This window comes from Tinamus guttatus, unplaced genomic scaffold (genome assembly GCF_059628265.1).
Source record: "Tinamus guttatus ecotype Peru unplaced genomic scaffold, ASM5962826v1 Tinamus_guttatus_pri_ptg000010l, whole genome shotgun sequence".
In the NCBI taxonomy this organism is placed as follows: domain Eukaryota; kingdom Metazoa; phylum Chordata; class Aves; order Tinamiformes; family Tinamidae; genus Tinamus; species Tinamus guttatus.
This window is the reverse complement of record NW_028288544.1, coordinates 2927321-2943136: the sequence shown is the minus strand read 5'-3', so window position 1 is coordinate 2943136 and position 15816 is coordinate 2927321. Positions and strand designations below refer to the sequence as shown.

Here is a 15816-nt window from a genome sequence, read left to right as displayed (position 1 = left end):
CTGCTGCATGCAGAGTGGCCCTTAGGATCTGGGGAATGACCGTTAATGATTTTTTGGGTCACACACTATGCCAGATCAGCTCAATCTGCCAATAATTCATAGCTGATGTGTAATGCAAAATTAATTTAAGGGGGAATTGTAAAAAAACAAGAGCCCTCTCTCCATAAGCACCTGCTTTGGAAAGATGGTGTCATTGCTGATGGGGATTTTGTTTTGTGCTTATTTTCAGTGTTGCCAGAGCTCTCGATTTGATCATAAGCCCAGTGATATTTTGTGTTCTTTTGTAAAGCCCAGAGTCAAGTGAGAACATAAGAATAAATTAAAATAGGCCTCATGTAGGAAAAATAAAACATAGAAAGCGTGTTGTGATTGCATGACATAGAAAGCATGTTGTGATTGCATGAGGAAGGCTTGGCCACCAGGAAAGGATGGCAAATAATTTCTCCTTTATAATGGGGAAAAAAAAAAAAAAAACTTTTTTTTTTAAATTTAACTCAGTTTTTGCAGTCACAAAATAGATTTGTGCCTGCAAAATAGATAGATTTCTTGACCCAGATTTCGTGTACTATAGTAATGGTGAGAACTAATAATAAAATCTGTATGCTGCACGTTAAGGGTAGAGTGGTGCAAACATGGAAGGATTTTCCTATCCAACCTGTTAAATTGGGCAGAGGCAAGTGAGCAGGGGCTTACTAAACCTCTGTTTAACATTCCACATCCCATTTTGCATCTTTGTGCAGCGTATTCACACTGACATCAGTGGAAGTCCTGCCTGCAAAGGCCAAATAGGGTTGCATTTTTGATTTTTTTGGCTCTATCACGCAATTCATAGTTTCATAGGTTAATTAGGAGATGGTACAGTTAAAAATGAGAGCTGAAAAAGCAGATTTATTGACAAAATTTTGTGGTTAAAAAACCTTCTGTGCATCCCACAGAAGCTCTACCACGTTTCAATATGGTGAGCTGAAACATTATTGCGAAAAGCTTTATGGTTTCTTTCTGCTTGTTTTAAGTTCTTGGGTTGTTTTAATCACTCTGGTTTCTGATCCCCCTAAAGAAATACACATAATTTATAAAATTGACACTCATGGGAAATAATGTGGTTACTCACTAAAGCTAATTGTCTTCTACAGAGCAAATAACGTTTCAGGTAGTACTGATTCTGACATGTTTAACAGAAATAAATGGAAAAGTATGGAAAAAAGTCTTTTCAAACATTCATCTTTTTTCATTGAAGCAGCTTCTGTCACTCACCTGCCTGTCCTTTACAATATTCATTTATTGTCTACTCCTTTCAGATGTTTTCCCCAGCCTTTTTAGTAATTTCAGCTGATCAAATACCACAAACCAAGGTTGTTGGTAGTCTTTTCTTAAAATCTCTTGCTTTTTAGCAGGTTGGTAAATACATGTGCTAGAAGAACACTGGAGAAATCATGGAAATAATGCTGGAAGTAGAAATATTTCCATTTGGAGGGAACTTTATCTGAAACTGTTGAATCGCTTTCTTTTTCTTATTATTTTTTAAAGCAAACTCTTTTTTCTGGAGGTTTTTTTTTTCAAACTTTGTCACAAAAAATATCAAGCAGTCTTGTTCTTAAACAGTATTGCATAAAGCAGGTCCCATGAACATCAGCTCTTATTCTGTATTATGTGGGGTTTCTGCTGTTCTCATTCTTGCAGATAACCACAATGAACTGTGGATCACATGAGAGTTGATAGCATGACTTTTATTTCTTTTTTCTTTTTTTCTTTGTCATGATACAGGATGGTATATTGAAACTGTCTGAGGAATGTCTTCCTCTTTGTAGTCTTAAGCAAGGTAAATATGAGCATGGGGAGAAACTATTGTATCCCAGTAGGCCTGGTTCTGATCTCTTTTGCACCAAAGTAAATCAAGAATAATTTTACCAACGTCAGTAGAGTCACATCAGTATAATTCCAGTGGGAGTATAGAATATGGCACAGTATCTCTGTAAAGAATAATGAAAGATTGCAGTGGGAATTGTGCCTTTGTATCTCTGCAGGAAATCAGTTGAATTTAGTATTTTAGATGGTTGAATAAAATAAACTTCTTTAATTAATCAGAGCTGAGTTAATTAATCCAACACGTGACAGGAGATCACTGTGAAATATCAACCATGTCATCTGAGACTGGACTACATAGTTTTGGTCTGGAATGGAATAACACCCTCCAAATCTGCTGCTAATATGATAATAGTTGGCAGCTTTTCGGCAGAGACGAGAACTGACATAAAAGCAAATCAAAAATAAAGGCTGCTGCTCTGACTCAACCACCGCTGTTGTGCAGTATGGAGAAATTCTTTCTGTGTGTTTATCGAGGAAACCAGGAAACAGCAAGATAATTGTGTTAGCACAGGCAACTTCATTGCATTCTTCTCTGTTGTCAGCATCTTAGCTCAAACTGCAAAACCGACTTCTGAAAAAGAGGCCATTTGTACTGTTTGCATAACTGGTCAATGACAGCCTGCTTTTGTGGACTGTATAGACACAGGGTACCTACATATCCAAAGTGCCGCCTAATGCACCTGGTCATGCTCCTTTGCATGCCTGTAGAAAATTCCCACTTCAGCCTCAGCTGCACATGCTGTGTGTGGCTGGCTGCAGCACTCTGGAGAGGAGGAGTCAGCAGGCAAGATTTGAGATCAAACTGAGAAATACTGCCTCTGTGTGAGTGGGATTAAATCAGATCCCAGGAGGCTCAATACAGAATTAGGGTTGTTTTTGCTGCCTGCCTGGAAGTATTTCACAAAACAAGATGTGAATGCACTGAAAACATGACTGAAATAAAGAGTAGTCCAATCAGAGAAATTAGATCCAATCAGAAAAATTAGAAATGGATGTTATTTCAGGCAACCTATACACTCATTCATTTAAGGAGAGAAGGTGGTAAGGTGAGTCATTTGATTAATTTTATATGATGGCCCTATCCTGATACCATGGTATGAATTCTTCTCCCCACCAAAATACTGAAAAGGTAAGCCACAGTGATATTTGTATTAAGAATGTATTTACTACTCTAGCACCTGCTCATCTTTGTGAGTCAGCTCAGATCTCCAAACAGCATCATTATGTCTGCAGGAAGCCATACTTTCTCTGGAAAACCTGCTGATGCATGTCTCCAGTCCAACACGTTGCTCAAAGAAGGGCTAGTTATAGCAGGGAGCTCACCCTTGTTCTGGTGAAATTTGAATATTCCCAGGGATGGAGATTCCACACTCTCTAGGCAACATTCAATGGCTGACCACCTTCACAGTAAAATATATTTTCTTGATATCAAATCAGAATTTCTTGACAGCCTCTTCAGACTGCTTCCTCTTGTCCTCCTACTGTGTACCTCTGAGAAGACTCTGGCTCCACCTTGTCTCCTCTACATGCTCCCTTTAAGTAACAGTAATCCACAGTAAGGCCTCATCCTCTTCTTGTATATCTTATGTTCCAGCAATGGGTTTCCTGATATTTTCTCTGTCTTCTCTTTAAATAATACAGTTAATTGGAATGTGTGAAAGCTTCCACCAAGACAAACTGTACAACTTCCCAAACATTCCCAAATATGAAAATAATGAAAATCCTGCTTGACCTTAAGATCATGTAGTAGGAAACATAGGAAGAAATAACCTCTTAAAGTGATTTTTATTGGGCACTAACTGGGAAGATCTTGCTAAGTAGACCTGAAGTAGATGATATCACAGAATCACAGAATGGCTGAGGTTGGAAGATTTATTCAGGCTTTGATGGGAAAAAAAAAACTTCAGGAGCACTTATCACAACATATGGGTTTTACCCTCTTCATCATTCCCAGAAAGATTTAGAGAGTTATGAATACATACACTTAAATAAATATGCCTTCAGGAATGCATATATTATGGATAATATCCTCTTAATGAATCTGTCCACTGTTTCTCCTTTTAAATCATACACACCTAAGTTGTGTTCACAAAATCTTTGGGATAGGTTGTCACTGTAGTGTGCTGATGAGTCCCACTGGTCTACTTCATATTCTAATTGTCACACAAAGCTGCCAGAGGTCTATATGTGTCACAGCCTTCTCTTCCCAGTGAGTGCAGTGAACCCAGCTGCCAGGGCTGCAATGCAAAGTGTCCTAGCTCCATCCACTCCTTGCCCATTTTTATGTTATCTTGCATGCTAGCATGATAGAAGACACCTCTCTGCTGAGCCGAGTCTGCCTCTTTATCTGATATGTACCATTCTGAAAATAGATTTGCTGCTGAGCCTTTGACTTCATGATGCCTTTGACTTTATATTTGTGACAGGGTCTCCCATTCAAGGGACTAGGTGTTCCTGTTGATGTAGACCTTCTGCTAATTTTTAAGCTTCATACTGGCAGTACTGTGATAGTAATACACTATATTTATAAGTTTCACTTCTTTCTGATGCATTTTGAATAGCAGAAGAATGGGTAATGCATAGCATGTACAAGACATGAGGATTATTTTCCTTTGGGTAGATGTATTGGGTAGCTTTGGGTTGTTCACATACAACATAGGTTCACATGCAGAATGGGTTGTTGCCACATAAATTATGTGGCAAATGAGATAGAACGTCTATAGAAACAGTCTGCAGAAATTCCTCCCAGGTTTGCTCAAGAGTTCTCAGAGTGTCAGGGATCAGTTCAGCACCTCTGTGCTGAAGAACATCCCATGGCTACCGCCCTAAGACAATCTGTCAAAGGGAGATTACCCCAGAGATAAATGTACTGGACCAACGCCATTGGGATCCGGAACTTCCAGTTACTCTGAAAATGACTTTATATGAGCACAGGGAAGAAAGAGGTGAAGATATATGCAGGCAGGAATCGCAGAAATTCCAAGTACTTCATGGTTTACTCTCTTTTTGTCCCTGGTTGTAATGGGGTCCCAGTGACTCCAAATGATTTTAGTAGGATTATATAAAATGCAAGAACACTCGAAACTCAGGAATCCTGCTTACAGATGGTGATGTGAATATAGATTTCTTAGTTTTTGGAGAATTGGAGAGCAAAATCATTGCACAATTTCTAGGGTTCCCAAAAGTAATATCAGATGTGTTGGCTATGGGAGGAAGAGTGGAGAAGTGTCCAAATTGAGAAGGACACACCTGAAAATGCTTTGATGTTTTACCAGGTTCATTCTTCTGCTTTGCATGTAGAAGGGATGCTAGATATCTCCCTGCATCCATAGCACTTTAGTGAAAAAAAAAGGACATTTTGGTACCTGAACAAAGTTTGTTGTTCATGCAGGGAAAAACTTTGACTATGGTTTGCACCTGCCTAAGCATCCCTGAGATCTGCTGCCAGTTCAACAACTTCACTGCCACAGAGATAGCTACAGCTGCTCTCTCTGCTGTTGTCACAGTAATGTCTGGAAGGAAACATAGACAACTGGCTGCTTCTTGTTCACCTTTACTTTTTTAGTTTTTCAATACCTGACTGAACTTGTCTCAGCTAAAATGCTGAGACATTAAAGAATTTAGAAACGCATACATAAGAACTACTTAATTATTAAATTATCATTTCTGGATATGGGTTCAAAATAACACTAAAACCTTTTAGTATTGTTCTTTTGGTCATAGTCTGAAAGATTTTTGGCATTTAGACTTACTTGGGGTAGCTACTACTAGAGTGAGTAGTAGCTATTATCTTTGAGATAGCAAAAGATCATAGCGATAAGCAAGGGGAAAAAAACATTCCTATGCTTTGATATTTAGTGTCTTCTGTCTTACTCTGTTGATGCAACATACATGATTCAGCTGTGGTGGTTTAAGTTAATTCCTTTTATTTTACAGTGCAGTATGTAAAGTAGGAACATTCTCCTGGTCATTTACTATATATTGTTTGAGGGAGAATAACTTTCATTTGTGGAGAAAAAGGAGGTCGTTTCTTAAAATACACAATTCCTGAATTACTTGCTATTGTCTGACCTAAAAATATCACTTAGAATATTTCTTTTTTAAATTTTGTCTTTCTAGAAACAGGTGATTCTCCTCTATGATATGTTTGTGTAAAATTTTCTTTCTTTAAAGTAAGTCTTAAACACACACAAAGTGTCTCTAGCAGGATCACAGAAGGCAATGAACTCCACTCAAAATTATTACTAAGAAAAAAAAATACAAAACTACCAGATCCCACGCATTACTGCATCTTAACATAAGATTTTAATGCTTGGAGCTCACAGCAGACAACACAGATACAGCTGCTCCCACAGCCCTCATAGGAGTGGGAGGCAGCTCAGCCTGGACATTCTGCAACCCAGGTGACTCCTCCTGAATAGCTTCTAATGAGTCAATACCCTTGGCTTTGAAGTCAATAAGCTTTTCAAATGCTTTTAAATTATCAAGTGGATGAGGGAGGAGTTTACTCTCTTAAGTGGGACAAAAGAAACATGTTCGTTCATTGGTTATTCTTTATTGTTTGGACCCTTTTCCTCCTGTCATTCTACTAAGTGAATGGGAGAAAGGCAGAGTAAAGATAACAGCCATGAAGATAAAGAGGAGACAGATAAAACCTTTGCTGGTCTTTTGGCTTCCCTTTTAACAGTCAATTGTGAGATATGTCATACTTCTGCTGGGCCCTTTGTTTAGATCTGTAGAGTAGAAGAGAGCAAATTTCCTCTAAGCTCAGCTCTACAGCATTATTTTACTCCTCTTTGAAGCTGCTGCCAGTGGAGCTGGCTCTTTGGAGCTCCCTGACTCCTACTATGAGAACAAATGCTGAACTGAGTAGAGTCCTTCCTTTCAATGCCAATGATGTGCAGCATATGCATGTCCCCGAGCAGTAGCTAATATTTTTATACTTTCTTATTCCATTCAGTGTGTTTGGAATTATGTAATATCTAAATTGCAGACTGCCAGAGTGGTATTTTTATAGCTAAATGCAAAGGAATTGTATGGGGCATTTGTTGTATGAGGAAAGACTAAGAAGTGAGCTGGGCCTATTTAGTCTGGAGGAAAGAAGGCTGAGAGGAGATTGATTAATATGTTCAAGTACCTGAGGGGTGACTGTAGGGAGGACAGAACCAGGCCCTTCTCTGTGGTGGCTGGTGACAGGATGAGGAATAACGGGTGTAAGTTGAAACACGGGAAGTTCCACCTCCATATGAAGAAGAACTTCTTTATTGTGAGGATGACAGAGTACCGGAAGAGGCTGCCCAAAGAGGTTGTGGAGTCTCCTTCTCTGAAGATCTTCCAAATCCACCTGGATGCCACCCTGTGCCACATGCTCTGGGTGTCCCTGCTGGAGCAGGGGGGTTGGACTAGATGATCTCTAGAGGTCCCTTCCAAACTTAACCTTTCTGTGCATTCTCTGCATCATAAGGGCATGTGGTCAGAGGCCCACAGCTGGATGGGTCTGTGCAGGATGGAATGTATCAAGCCTGGAAAGGTCTAGTTCCTACTGCCCATAGGGAGTGATCTCTGGAGCGAACTGTGTCCAAAAGCATTTCCAGATTTCATTGCAGGGGGAACCAGATGTCTCATTCCAAGAGAGAGACCAGGAGCAAAATAAGGGGATGCAGAGGCCATGGTCAGAGAACCAGGACCCAGCAGATACTCACGGATAAAAAGCTGAAGATTTGCACACAGGAGCTTCTTTGAGCCCTAAGAATTTTACTTTTCCCATATTGATAGAGATTCTGGATAGGTCTGGGTGTATTTATTATTGAAGAAACCAGCTAGAAGTTTTAGGTACAATAACAGTCACACAACTAACCAGTTAATAGTGTTGACATTAGTGCTAGCACACTTAGCAGAAAAGCAGTAAGTCTGTTGAAAAGGATCTTTCTCTGATGAGAAAAGAATAAAAGTGACTTGTCCTTTGCTCTTTTATGAGGCACTGAAAAAATGATGGAGCTGATATAGCCTGCAAGTATACACTCATCATCTACTTTTAGATACACTGGATAAATTCACATCAAAAATGGACAGTCACAAAAAGAAAATCTGTAGTATTCCCATTAACACAAACAGTTCAATGAAAAAATAAATAACGCCCCTCCCCAAAGTAATGATGCTCCCACACTTAATTCGATATTTTCACTTTGTATCTATTCTTTAAAATTGCTTACACTAGATAAATTTAGGGTATCACTATTTAAACGTGCATATATTGATATTTGCATATATTCTAAGTGTTGAACTGTTGAATTTATTGGTAGATCTGTCATTCTTGAGACTTATTGTTTATAATCAATAAGACATTTCATCACATAACAGAAAGGAAATTCTTATCTATTACCAAGTATAAAAAGGATCTATTCTTGGCACATTTTCTGTTCTTTCAAACTGAACAGTATCAATTTCTTAAATAAGTCTACATACTGTCAGCACATTATTGACTAGTCTCCTCAAGTCTCATGTGAAAACAGTCTCTTTTGTAATGATAGAATACCCATAAAAAAGTATGACTTTCAACAATATTCTTTTTTGGTGAGTTCGTGTGCTTCCTTGAAAGTTTTAAAGTTGTTTAATTCTTGCTTTCCTCGAATAGGGAAGAATGGAGATGTATATATATTTTTTTCCACCGAGATGCCCAAAATATACCCAATGTGTCCAAATCTCCCCTTTTCTTCTCTAAGGCATCAAAGGCAGTGAAGACTATCAGAGCACAGCCCTTAGAATGCATTTTATTTCCTGTGATCAGTTTAGCTGCAACTTCTTTAACTCTGAGTATGACATATATGATGACGCAAGAGCTTGTACTCCCTCATAATGACTTTGCATATTTCATTCTCTTATTGTCCATTTCCCACAAATGTGTGAAGTCAAATACTCTTTTGATCTAATCCTACAATCTTTACCACTGATGTGAGGAACCAGGCCCTTGTGATTTCCCAAGGCCCATTCACATTGCTGAGTGAGAAGTTCATATTTCTTCTCCCTGTAACTATTAAGCTCATTTCTAGGCAGAACTTGTGTGCTTGCAGTGAAGTTTCGTATTCTACATTTTTTTTTCTGTAACCAGCTTCTATTAGTTTTCAAAGATTCTGTTTATGAAATCAGCAGGATTTCACACAGCAATATCTAAAATATGTTTTATTATTTTTGCTGAACATTTACACTACAAAACTGAGCTGCTGAAAGAGGGCATTAGGGACATCATCAGCTCAGTCTAACGCATAAGCTTGAATTATTATATCATAATAAAATATTGCTTGGTGTCCTGTCCTTTGCCATTGATTTACCTGCTTTTTTTTGAACTGCTCAATCAGAAGCAATTTATCTAATAAATTATTAATAAATAGATGTTTCTGATGAAAAAAAGAGAATAATCCAGTATTATAAATCATCTATCATACAGGCAATAGCAGTCAGAAGTAAATTGATATTGAGCTAAGTAAGTACTTTATGTAAAGTGAATGAAATTATTTTAATAAGGACTTCTCCTTGCAAAGAAAAAAATGGACATATTTTCCTAGACTGGTACTATATTCTGCAATTTCCTCATTGTACAGTTCAACATTTCTTGAAGTGTTCGTGCAGTAATGAAGTGAATGTGTTGGTGCATTAAACACACAACAGGAAAATGTGAAGTTCAAAGAGTATGCATACATCTGCACTTGTTAGGTCCAGACCATAGTGAAAGGATCTCAGGCAGGTGCATATCTCTTAATGTTTCTGCAGAAGCTTTTTGATTTAATTTTGTTTCTACACTTAAAAATTGTTCTGTCCTCCTTCCTTCCTTCCTTCCTGACAATGGCTAAAGGTAGAAATTATAATATAAGGATTGCAATTAAATGCAATATTCACATTTTTATCTGTGTTTCTTTTCTTCAAGATGGAGATATGGCTAGATTATAAATATGCACAGTTTGTAGAGAAAGCAAGAAAAAGATGATCATTGATAAGTGTTGGTAACATTTCCTCTATTGTTTTCATTATAAAGATAGTTTATTAGCAATTTACAAAATGCCTCTATAATAAATTTCTGGTCAATGTCAAGGCAAAAAGGCAGCAGAATAAGAGCATAAAGTGTAGCAGACTTTCTTGTCTGCAAACATCTAACATTCTTTTTCCTGCAACCAACTTTAAAAATGCATAATTATCAATTCTCTGTGCTTAGCAAAGGGTTTGTTTGAGGCTGATGTGAAACACATTTTCTGTAATTTTCCTCCCCTTTTCTCCCTAAGCTGTGCCCCAGATTCCAGGCTGCCAATGTTTACAGGTATTGGGACAATATTTTCAAAACCTTGAACTTACAAGTGTGACCTCTTGGGCGCTACTTCACAAGATTATTTTTCAGATGTAAACACAAAATGGATTTTTTTTTCTTTTTCTTCTTCAAATATGTAACAAGCATCTTCTCTTTTTGTGCAGAGTCAACGAGGAGTGCATCATTGCAGCGATGTTTGATATTTCCATCTACATATCTGGAGTTGCTTTATCCCTTCACTGGCCTTTTTAGTAACCCCTGAAAACTTCTTATGACTGAATACTGGAACAGATGAGTTATGTTCTTACTGAATGTTCTTGATCAAAGGTAGATGTACTGGACTTTCCGGATGCATGTAAGGACACAAAGGTTGGTGCATTATTTAAAAGCCTGAGGTTTTAAGACTGTTTTGTTTAATCAATGAAGACTTTGTTTCAATTCTCTTACTTTCACATAGCCCTAGGTTGATAAAACAGTGATTGATGCCACATATATATTTGAGAGTATGCTTTAAATCATGTCAGTTAATCTACCAAAGACAGGTCATCAGGTCTACCAAACTACCAAAGACAGGTCAAAGTTCTGTGAACTCTGCTATGTTGTATTGCATGCACATACACAGGTCAGTGTATACTTCTGCCTGGGGAATCGGTGTAGCCTTTATTCGTTCTGGTTATTAAATATATACTGTGCAGGATTACAGATACTTAGAACTCAATTCAACTGTTGACAGTCTTGCTACATTAAGATAATGCTGAAAGATCCTAGGTATTGTTCATTTTGCTTCCAGTATTGCTACTGAAGTAGGCATTCATTATAAAATAATTCATTCATTAAAACTTATACGTAACTTTAGATGGCACATTATGCAAAAATATGGTTTATTTTTCAGGGATTCTGCAGGCCTTACTACTTAAAACATTATGAACTTTATTACACAGACTGGAGAATGAACTTTCTTTGTCAGGAAACAGATATGTCTATTTAAGCAATACAAACCAGAACAAATGAGCTATATTCTCTAAATGGCTGCAAAATCAGTAGTTTCACCTGTCTAATTAGTACGTCATGAATTGTTCCTGACTAACTTTTTCCTTTTGAAGAAATGCAAGTGTGGCTAGTTTTATCCACGAAGCCTGTCAAAGGCTTAGCTACTAAAAGTAAGAAATAAGCTTGATATAAATAAATAAGTTGTGTTTATCCTGAAATAATTACTTTGCCTGTTAAGTGAAAGTAAACTTTGCATTTAGTGAAGAAGCAGAATAAAAGATTTGATGATCTATAATGTGGGAATGCTTGGCATAACCACAGATTTAAAATCAGTCCTGGAGATTTTTTTTGCTAAGCCTACAGTGTATCGACTGTGCCTGGGAATATGCCTCTGGATGGTTGGGAGAAGTGTGCTCTTAAAGAGGAGCAATGAATTCTCTCCTCTTGTATTTTGTCTGATTGACCTAATGAGAGGGGAAGAAAGAGTTTTCTGTCAATTATATTTTGTGAGGAGAAAAGACAGAAGTGATATATCCAGTAGTTCTGACACAGTTTTGAATCCCGCTCTTAGATGGGAACAGACTAGTTACCCAACATAAGGCATGAAGGAGGATGGTGCTGGCCTCTTTTCACTGGTGGCCACCGACAGAACTAGAGGTAATGGCCACAAACTGAAACACCAAAAGTTCCACAGGAACTTAAGGAAAAATTTCTTAACAGTGAGGGTGACAGAGCACTGGAACAGGCTGCTCAGAGAGGTTGTGGAGTCTCCTTCTCTGGAGATCTTCAAAACCCACTTGGACGCAGTCCTGTGCCACGTGCTCTAGGTGACCCTGCGTGTGCAGGGGGGTTGGACTAGATGACCTCTAGAGGTCCCTTCCAACCTTAAGCATTCTATGATTCTATGATTCTACGATCTTAATTTCTGGAAAGTGTGTTATGTATGAGATTCGTCTCTGCCCTTGCCTACCTTGCTGACTATTTGCTAAGAACTGTATTTCAAACCCAGCTAAACAAATCATCCTCATGTGCCTCATCAGCAAGCCTAAAGCCATATCTGTATATTTATAGTAGTTTAATAGGGCTTGGATTTGTTTTTGAGCTGTGTCTCTTGTTCATCCAAGCTAGGATTTGTTCATGTGTTCCCAGCATGATTTTGCGCCATTGCCATGGCCCCATGCAGTATCAAAGTATATTGAAGGGAACTGCATGAGCTGGGGATAGTTTCTGTGAGGCAACTAAAAGCGCAGGCACCTGATTTTGGAGTCGAAAGACTCCAGCTGCGTGCTGGGCCTCTGGCCCTCCCAGCAAGAGAAGGAGCCCTGGCTTGTTTAACTTGCATGCATGTGACTCCATGTTGCAAAGGCAGAGCACTTGCTGGGTCTGGCTGAGGAGTAGTGCGGTTGGGAAAGCTGTCCCACTGCCCTCCTTTACATTTCATCTTTTAATTGGAAGCTACTTAGAGCATAGAGAGTTTGAGGAGATTAAGCTAAACCCTGTAATCCTCCACTTCCTTGTTCTGGGCATTCAGGCAGGATGCAGAGCAAACTATCCTGAAGTATTTGTTGTTTTTACATTGCTAAACACAATTGTTCAGAATACTGCAGGGCTTACCTCTAAGCCTTTCTATTTTTTTTCATTTTTGTTGCCTTTTCTGGTTTTGAGTTTTTTCAGACTGTGTATTCTTATCATTCCTCTGTACAAAATAAGACACTTGTAAACATGAAACTTGTTTCAGTGAAAAAAAAAAAAACACAGACACATTATGATAAAATTTATCAAGCTGATAATTAAATAAATAAGATCAAAGTATAAAACCAGAAATTCTGGGCACTTTTCCCCCCTATCCAAAATTTGAATACCAAACAGTTATTATCATAGTAAGTGAAGGATAAACAACATTGACTTTTTCAGTAATTCTACTCGCACATGATTTCAAAGGTATTTGATATAAAGAAATATGGACATTTTCACTCCTTTTTTTTTAAAAAAAAGTATTTTAAACAGCAGGATGCAATTTCAGACTATTTTCAGTCAAGAGGCCTCTGCAGAGCAAAATACTCGTTCAATTTAGGAATGCAGATTATAATAATTTTCCTATCTACCTCGCAGCAGGATTCCTACCACTGTTTTGCAAACTCGTAGGTTACAGTGTTGAATGACTAACTAAGTTGAGTTCCAAGTAACATATGCTTCAAGAATATTCTCATTAGCTCACCTTAGTTATAATGCAAAGCTGCTTAGTTTCACCAAGTGAAATGGGATACACTTAAATTGCCTCATCTAATATAATACTCCTTCTTAATACATGCAAAGTGGTTTATGATGGCAAAGCTTGTAGAGCACGAAAATCAGTAGGGAAAGTGTGGTTTTCTGACTCAAACTGTCAAAAAGAAGTTTTATTTTATATAATTTCTTTTTAAAGATATTGAGAATTAGGGAGGAGAGAGTGGAGTAAGAAATTATGAGTCTAGAAAAATGTAAATTTAGTACATTAACCTTTTTAATGCATTAGTTCTACCAAACAAGAAAATTATCAAGTAAAGCTGTTCTTCTTTCAGTAATGTCTTCTGAACAGTAAAATTAAATGTAAATTACATGATGGTCAAAACACATTGGAATAAGAAAAAATATTCGTCATTCTGTCTGCTGTAACCAGGCAGGTTTATATGGTGTACTGTGTTTCCCATTGCCAGTATTATCCACTCAGCTTCTTCCTTTTGCATTAGTTAGGGGATGTTAGAAAGGTCACCATCTCCAGTCGGCTCAGGGTTCATCCTTCCTGGCCACTGCAGGATAAGTTGGAAGTTTCATCAATAAGTTGGAAAACAGCCTTTTTTTTTTTTTTTTGTTATGGTTGTTATAATTGCAGCCTTTGACAAGGAATTACTTTATTTTTCCTTTCTGTAAGTGTCAAGTGACTATATCCCAATCTTATATATCCTGAAGGCACAAAACCTGATTCCAATAGGACCTAAACAAACAGCAGTGGTAAAATTGTACCTCTCCATTATCCAGCACCTGCAGTTCTACCAGAGGACTGTAAACCCTTCCTTCCACCCCTTTCCAGTACTTTCAGGAGACTGCTCAGAGAGAGACTAAGATGCTGCAGGCTTTGCAGATGACACCCAAGTGTATATCTCATTTTCCACAGATGAAGCCAGAGCCATCACAAAGATGTTGCATTGCCTAGAGGAGAGTGGCTCCTGGAGAAGAGCATCTGGCTCAGATTGAACTTGGGTGAGATCCAGACAATACTGGTTGAAAGAGAGAAATGATCCAGACAGTTAGTTTAGCAAGATTCCTAAGCGTGTGCCTTTGAGCATTAGTTTGCAATGAGACTATTCGCATCTTTGGAAAAATATGTGCATAAGCATGTTACTGAGCTGTGGTCTCTGAGAATGAAAGAACTCTTTCCCCCTCCACTTAATGCAGCTGCAATAGAGGGTTGGAGTTTTGGGGGGTTTTTGTTTGTTTGTGTTTCAATCTTAGCTTCTTACTAAGCTTAGAAAATGAGGTAGTGAAAAAATATCTGTGCTGTTATAGAAAATTCTTCCATCCCTCTCACATGAAATCTAAGCCATGGTGTTTTCTCCAAATTTTGCAAGAGTAAGTCACTGTGCACAGGAATGTGCCGGTCTCTGATTCCAACAGGGATAAGAGAACATTGTTTCTAAACTGCAGCACCTCAGAGGTTCCAACTCTATTTGCATTTCGAATAGAAAGTACTAGTGAATAGATATTTGGATAGAAAGCACCAGTCTTGATCTCAAAGGTATCTGTGGATTTGGGTTTCTGGATTATCCATGATTTGGATACCCTCTGGATATCCAAATTTTTCAATTTCCACACATGGTCAAGTTCTAGAGAAAACAAATTAAAACCTTCAGAGAAAATCTGAAAGAAGAGGATAATGTCTCTTTTCTGCTTATGCAGTGAACTTTTAGGGTCTCAATACACTAGAAAGTCTCCTTTCAGCAAAGAACTTGGATTATTGAGTTCTGTGTATCTTCCCAAAGTAAGTCTTCTATATTTGGTAGAAGAAAAGTGAAAAAGAATTGACTCAAATGCTAGGAGATCTCACCATACAAATATCACTCATACGTGAAGGTCCAAGTTACTATAGAATCAGCCTACTGAAATGAAAATCGATTGGGAGAACTGAAATAAAGCTTCAAATAATCTTCATGAATTGAGTTATAATGTGACCAAGTAAGATACATTCCTTTAAATTTTTTCTTGCATTTCCCCATACATACATTTGGGGGTGGGCATGAAGAAAATAATGATAAAAGTCAGTAGCTTTCTACCTTTTTTTTTTAACTAATGAATATTTTTGATTTTTAGTAGACACTTTTCAGAAAAATGTTTATCTCAAAAGTGAAGACATTTTGAGAAAGTAATAGAATCACTGTTTGTATTTCCCATATATATTTTCTATATATGAACTGAAGCACTAAAGCTTTGGAATAATCTTTGGGCCTCACAATGAAAATACATTCCTAGAATATTTTTTTCCTGATTATTCCTTCCATGTAGCCTCTTCACTGGCTCACAAAAAGTACAGCTTATCACAGCTTCATTCACATTATTAAAACTGTTTAAAATGACCTCCATTAGAAGCTGTGTAGTAAACAGTGCACATTTATGAAGCACTTGCAGTA

The 15816-nt window shown here is 37.8% G+C and overlaps 1 protein-coding gene across 3 annotated transcripts in view; it reads left to right on the top strand.

Moving 5' to 3' along the window:
- HS3ST5 (heparan sulfate-glucosamine 3-sulfotransferase 5) overlaps positions 1-15816 on the top strand; it is a 186623-nt gene that overhangs the window by 85752 nt on the left and 85055 nt on the right. For all 3 annotated transcript variants that reach the window (XM_088522727.1, XM_088522720.1, XM_088522723.1), the window contains exon 2: positions 10327-10531. The gene's annotated coding sequence lies outside the window, so the exon portion shown is untranslated. The remainder of the gene's footprint in view (positions 1-10326; positions 10532-15816) is intronic.